This window comes from Coccinella septempunctata, chromosome 3 (genome assembly GCF_907165205.1).
Source record: "Coccinella septempunctata chromosome 3, icCocSept1.1, whole genome shotgun sequence".
NCBI classification, from domain to species: Eukaryota; Metazoa; Arthropoda; class Insecta; order Coleoptera; family Coccinellidae; genus Coccinella; species Coccinella septempunctata.
This window is the reverse complement of record NC_058191.1, coordinates 23,062,653-23,070,252: the sequence shown is the minus strand read 5'-3', so window position 1 is coordinate 23,070,252 and position 7,600 is coordinate 23,062,653.

Genomic DNA, 7,600 nt, shown 5'->3' with positions numbered 1-7,600 from the left:
CCATATAAACAATAATACACACTTTGTTAAACTAAAAAGAAATGAAAAAATTCGCAAAAAATGGATTACTCCTGCTCTGTTAAAAGCAATTAATATAAAAAACGATCTGTATAGACAGTTGAGAAAAAATCCAGAAAACAATACTCTGAAATATGAATATAATCGTCAAAAGAAAGAAATTCAAATATTAATAAAAAATTCAAAAGAAATTTATCTACAGAAAATAATGGATTCAAATCAATCAGAATCGAAAGCTGTTTGGGAATGTATGAAGACCATATGCGGAAATACCAAGAATACCAATAAAGACATAGAAAAAATTGAATATAATGGCGTTGAAATCCATGATCACATGGAAATAGCCAATGCATTCAATAAGCATTACAGCAGCATTGGAAAGGCTTTAGCTGATAAAATTGAGTGTCCATCCGAATACAAGGAATTTGATTTTAGTCAATGTAGCTCTTTTTTCTTGGTTCCTGTTGATCCTGTAGAAATACAGGATATCATAGGGCAGCTCAAAACGGGCAAAGCTACAGGTCATGATTCAGTTAAATCTGAAACATTAAAAGAGGTAAAAACAGAAATATCGACACCTTTGGCTTACCTAATAAACTGCTGTTTCGAAAGGGGCTGCTTTCCTGATATCTTTAAGCTTGGCATAATTAAACCAATTTTCAAAAGCGGTGATCGCTCAAAGGTGGATAATTATAGGCCTATCTCCTTAATCTCTAATTTGGCCAAGATAATAGAAAAAGCACTAAAAAAGCGTATTGTCAACTATCTGAAGAAGAACAACATCATTGATAACAAGCAATATGGATTCACGGAAGGGAAATCCACAGAGGATGCAATAAGAGTGTTGACAGGGAGATTATATGATTGCCTCGATAAAAAAATTCCTTCTCTATGTATTTTCGTCGATTTGTGTAAGGCATTCGACACTGTTTGTCATACACGATTACTTAGAAAACTTGAGAGATATGGATTTAGGGGACCTGGTCACGAAATACTGAAAAGCTATTTGTCGAATAGGAGACAAGTTGTAGAAATAGAACGGGCCAGGAGTTCACCAGAGATCGTGACATACGGAGTTCCACAGGGTACTGTATTGGGACCTATCCTTTTTCTCATTTTTATAAATGATTTGTTGAGAATGAAGGAGTCAGAGAATGCAATTTGTTTTGCTGACGATACGGTCGTTCAATATCAAGCAATGTCATGGGAGGAATTGAAGGACAGAGCCCAATCAGAGTTCTTGGAAATAAAAAAATGGTTTAGGAATAATAAACTCACCCTCAATGTTGATAAAACTAAATATATGGTGTTCAGTTCTTACAGTTCAAATCTGCCAGAGATAGGATGTCTAGAAATTGATAATGACACATTGATCACAGAGACGAAGGATGTTAGGTATTTGGGAATTACCTACCATTGATCAACAGCTAAGATGGCATAAGCACATAAAGAACCTCGTCAATAAGATAAGAGGCCTACTTTTCAAGTTCAAGCACTTAAGTAAAAATATAAGTAACAAGAAACAATTGAAAATATTCTATCAAGCCTTAGTTGAGTCCCAAATTAGCTATGGTATAGTTGGATGGGGGGGTGCATATCAGAATCAAATAAAACCTTTGGAAGTAATTCAAAAATGGGTCTTGAAAATCATCCACAAGAAAAAGCGTACCTTTCCCAGTCAACAGTTATACGATATAGCAGGAGTTCAAGATGTGAGACAATTATATGCCGCTAAACTTCTCTCTAACATCTTCTCAGGAAATATAACGTTGAATAAATCACAACATCATTATACGACAAGAGGAAGAAATAATTATTACCAACCACCTAAATGCAATAAGAGTATAGGTCAAAGAAGTCACAACTTTCTAGCAGCAAAAATTTATAATATCATTCCAGATCAACTCAAGAATATAAGAAATATAAGGACATTTAAAAAACGGCTAAAATCTTGGTTGGATGGTAATAACAGAGAGATGATCGGTGATATAATAAATAATATCTAATTGAGATCCCTAATATGAAAAGAAACACTCAATTCAAATAGCCCAAATTTTTCGTGGAGGAGTGGGAATGACTTGCTCAACCAATTACGACAGATCGTACATGAAAATGACTTCGATACTAACCTGACTGAGACAGTTTTTCAGCACCGGATGTGAAATGAATTTGAAATATTGCTGATGAGTTGTATTTTTGCTTTTCCCCGATATTACGATTGTTTCGTATTTGTATTCATCTTCGTGGAACAATTTTAAGAATTTTAATTATGTTGATGTCACGTACAGGATATAAATTATATACCTCTGTGATTTAAACTGTTTATTCGTGAAATAAACATTATTTGATTTGATTTGATTTGATTTGATTCATACACTTAATTTATTATTTTATATAAACACCATCCGTTGTTATAATTGTATATAATTATGCTGTTTTAATTACTCATTACGTATGTTCACACTGCTTCTGCAAAAAACTCCCTTGGTCCTGCTATATTTATAGTTTATATTAACAATCTGCGTGATTATGTTCCTGAAGTCAAGACCTTACAATTTGTTGATGACAATACAGTGGAGATTTGGTCAGAGGATATTGAGTATCGGAGAGGACGCTGAGGTCGGTCTACTTTTCCTTTTTTATCCGTTACATGTGGTCTATCAGTTTTTTTTTTTAATATTAATTGCATTTCAAAGGGGACGAAATGGTATTTATGTCGAAATGGTACCTGTATATGTGTCAGAATCAGTTCGAAAAACTTAGTATTGAAGGAATAATTCTTTTCTTTCTTCTCTGGACCCAGTTAAACTTGTAACTTTCGGAGCTAATTTCGAGAAATTATTATAAATGGACTTTTCGTGTGAAGGGTGGGGAATTTTTCCCCAATCTCGTTCATATTTCTCAATTCATAATGCTTTTCATAAAGAAACTCCCGGTTTTTTACTTCTGTATAAAGTTGAAACATATTCTTGCGAAGTCATCCGTCATTCACGAACGGGTTCAATGAATGAACAGAAAAATGATGAAACCATTATTCAGCTTCGAAGTTCATAGCCCTATCTATATGGAGGGTAGTCTCTACCCTCAATACCTAGCTATTAGATCTTTACTTTGAAAGAAGTTGCCTGTATTTCTATCTTCAGCGTGTTTACTAATAACTTTAATGAAATGCAATGAAATGTCAACACAAATGAATAGTTATGCATGAATCCGGAAAATCTTTCTAACCTGTACATATGACGAAACACCTCTGGAGATATTCTAGGAGGGAGAGAGAGAAATTAAATTTATTGATTTGACAATCAAACGTCTATCGACCGGAGTCTTCCAGCCAGTTAAATACAGTATTGTTTCACATGAAGCTTATTGTAAACTATTGGGAGGTAATGATTATTTTTATGGTAATGATTTCAGATGTTCGAAAAGTGGCAAAGCTGGTAACTTTGCCTTTGGTGCAAACTCTCTATTGTAGTGGTGTATCAATGGTTCGATTATGTTGATATTGTGTTTGTTAGCGATGAATTTTTTGTCGAGTCTTTGCATTCTTTCCAGTATTGGTTCTACTTCTGTTATCTGGTATAAAAGTTCATTGGGTGGGTTGTGGAGTGTGTTGTTGGGATGTCTTAGTTTTGTAATTTTTCTAGGAGGGTGTATTTATATTGCAAGATTTGCTCATTACATGTAAATTAGCATAACTGAAGTCGGTCACGACTACTTTAAATACTGGCCACCTATTATGTTCTTCACAAAATACTCTAAAATCAGAGCCGCCGCCAGACATTTTGCGCCCCGGCAAAATAAAACTTCGCCTTCTTCTTCTTCTTGAAGTGCCTATCCTCTATGGATGTTGGCTATCACATTGGTCCAAATAACTTTATTCACTGCCGCTCTGAATAGAGCTGTCGATGTCATTCCAGTCCATGTTCTTAAGTTTCGCAGCCAGGATATTCGTCTTCGCCCTGCTGACCTTCGGCCCTCTATTTTTCCCTGCAGGATGAGCTGAAGAAGGTGGTATTTTCCATTTCGCATGATATGTCCGAAGTATTCCAATTTCCTGCATTTGACACATTGTAGGTATTCTAATTGTCCGTCAATGCGTTGCAATACCGTATCGTTTGACACGTGGTGTACCCATGGGATTCTGAGCATGCGGCGATAACACCACATCTCAAATGCATCTATGCGCTTACATGAGGCATCAGTAAGGGTCCACGCTTCTGCTCCGTACAGAAGGGTTGAGAGCACATAGCATTTTAGAATTCTTATTCTAGTATGAATGTTGAGGGACAGGTTGCATAGTACTTTACGCATCTTGTTAAATGTACTTCTTGCTTTTTCGATTCGACATCTTATTTCCCGAGAATGATCCCAATCCTTATTCAAGGTGCAGCCCAGATATGTAACTGTTTCGGCCATTGTGAGGGCTAAATTGCCAGCAGTAAACTGTATGTTGTCGATAGTGTTTTTACTGATAATTAGTGTATGTGTCTTCTTACAGTTTATCTTCATACCATATTTAGTGCATGCACTCCCCACACGGTCTATAAGTCTTTGGAGCCCCTCAGCAGTGTCCGCTATAAGGACGGTGTCGTCAGCGTATCTGAGGTTATTTATTATTTCACCGTTTATTACAACTCCATCTTCTATGCTGTCTAATGCTTCTTTAAACAGATGTTCTGAGTAGACGTTAAACAGAAGTGGTGACATTATACAACCTTGGCGTACTCCTCTCCTTATGCTAAACTCCTCTGATGTTTCGTTTTCGACTCGAACAATGGCTTTTTGTTGTAAATATAGCTTTGATATTATATTTGCGTCTCTGTCATCGATTCCGGATTCACGTAGGATTGAGATGAGTATATCATGTTTGACTCTATCAAAGGCCTTTTCAAAGTCTATGAAGCACATAAAGACGTCTGTGTTAACGTCCCGTGCTCGTTGAATCAGGACCTGTATTGAGAATAAGGCCTCTCGGGTACCCAGTCCCTTCCTGAAGCCAAACTGTGTGTCGCTTATTCTCTCATCGAGTCTTCTATATACGCGTGCCTGTATAATATTAAGGAAAGCTTTTAGGATGTGACTCATCAAGCTTATTATTCTGTGGTCAGAACATTTATTTGCATTCGCCTTTTTGGGTATTGGGATGAATGTCGACAGCAGCCAGTCATTTGGCAATTGACCGTTTGTGTATACTTTGTTGAAGAGGTTGGTAAGCAGTTTTATCTGTTCTGGACCCAGCAGTTTGAGGACTTCCCCATGAATCTGGTCTGGTCCAGGAGCTTTGTTGTTCCTTAGTCGGTTGATAGCTGATTCCACTTCCTCTTGTGTAATGGTAGGTCCTTCGTCACCGACCACCGGGAACCCATTATCGATATTCTCGTCTCCGAAAAGCTCCTCCATGTATTCTTTCCATCTTGCAAGTTTTTTGTCCGTCTCGGTTATGATGTTGTCATTCGAGTCTAAGATTATTCCTGGACTCCGTCTTTGATATCCTCCCGTTGCTTCCTTTATTTTCTTATGAAGATTAAAGTTGTCCTATTTCTTTTGCAAGATCTCGATTTCGACACATTTTTCCTGTAGCCACCGTTCTTTAGCTTCTTTAATTGCTCTTATGACTTTCTTGTGTAGCTCCTTGTATTTTACATTGTCCCTGTTTCTGTGTTGTCTTCTTTCTTCCATAAGTTCTAAGATAGAGTCTGTCATCCATTGTTGTCTCTTTACCAATCTGTCTGGTCTTAGTTCTTCTTCTGTAACAGAGGTTATAGATACTTTTATTTTATTCCATAGGTCTTCTATTTCTATTTCATGGTTGTTGTTCTCAGATATATTTTTGAATTCTTTGTTTAACCTCTCCTTTGTTTGTCGTAATACGTTGTCTTGTTTGAGTTTCTGCATGCAAGCAGTCTTTGGAGTTTTCTTTCTAAATACCTTCTTTAGTTTTAATTTCGTGCGATCTAGTAACAGGTTGTGATCTGATGGTATGTCCGCGCCAGGATACGTTTTGCAAGAGATGACCGCATTGCGATATCTTCTGTTTATCATAATAAAGTCGATTTGATTCCTCACGATTCTATGGTTGTTGTCGGCTGGGGATCTCCAAGCCGCCCATGCAAAATGTTATTTTGGCACCTTGCTGTGACTATATTGAGTTTAAGTACATAATTCTTTATGGAATAACGTACAACCTGTTCAAAGTGTAGATATTTAGAGATCAGTCTTTTTTATAAATGGAGTAAATGTTGAATCTAAAAAAAGGATAAGAAAAAAGGAATACAAAAGGTTGGGCTATATATCTACTAACAACGCCGGCGCCAGTAAAATGTTGTAACGTTTTCTTCGCTTGATTAAAACGTCCAACTTATTAAAATTATTTATTTACACTTAATACACTTATAACTCACAAACTAACTATTACACTACTATTTATTTCCACTCTTGTTTATTTCCACTAGTCGCTTGCACTGTAACTGTACTTGTACTTGCCTACCTGCTCCTCCGCTGGGCTTATATAGGCGCCGGAAACATTCAGGTACCTTCGCGGTTATTCTGGAATTTCTCGACCGCTCTGGTTCTCGAAAGGTCCGACCGCAAGGGCCGGACTGGTTACACTGTCCCCTCCTTAAGCCTGTTCTGTCCCAGAACAGATTTAGTGAATTCCTTCGAGGACCGTGGCGAAACTTGCACTCATCACCATTCCTACAGTAGCCATTCTGATGGAAGTAGCACTCCACAGTTTTTCCAGGCTCCCTGGCCTGCTTTGGGTTGAAACTGCACACCAGGATCCGTATACCAGTCCCCTGAAATACCACCTCCAACATGCTTCGCACAACTCGCCAATTTAGCTGGTCCAATCCACAACTGAGCTTGGAAACAGCTAATTTCCAAACCCCAAAGCGTTGAAGGTCTTCTTTCAAGCTATGCAGTGCCGTCCATAGATTATGATAGGTTGGCTTCTGATAGAAATATTGCTTTGTGACTAAGTAATAAATGAACCGACCTTCAGCCTTCAATTTCAAAACTTTTCCGATTCTTGACTGCTGTCGCAATAGTTGTTCCTGACGTCCAAATTCATTTCTGAATACTCTGGCTATTCCTTTGCTCATACGAAGGTCCTCCGCTACGCAATGAGCGAGAGAGTATTCCTCAGACACGGTAAAGAGATCTTGATGTACTTCCTGTGTAACGCCGAACCGTGCAACGCGTGTCTCACCATAACAATCCATAAACTTCTGGTAATCGCTGCTACCTTGCATTGGGGCTTTCACAAGACGTACCTCTTCTTTGTCCTGCGCGTACGGGGCTAATCGGTTGAAATGGACAACCTTTGGTTTTCCTCTGGGGAGCTTCCTTATCCGGTAAACTACATCATTCATCCTCTTGATTACTTCATACGGTCCCTCCCACTGCCTCTGCAGCTTTGGTGAAAAACCTTCCCTCCTTTGTGGATTATGTAGCCACACCAGATCTCCAGCGGTGAATCCACCTTCAATAGCCTTGATGTCGTAGCGCATTTTCATTCGGCCACTTGCTTGCTGCATTTGATTACGCACCTTGCCATGAATGTAATCCAGCTTGTTCCTTA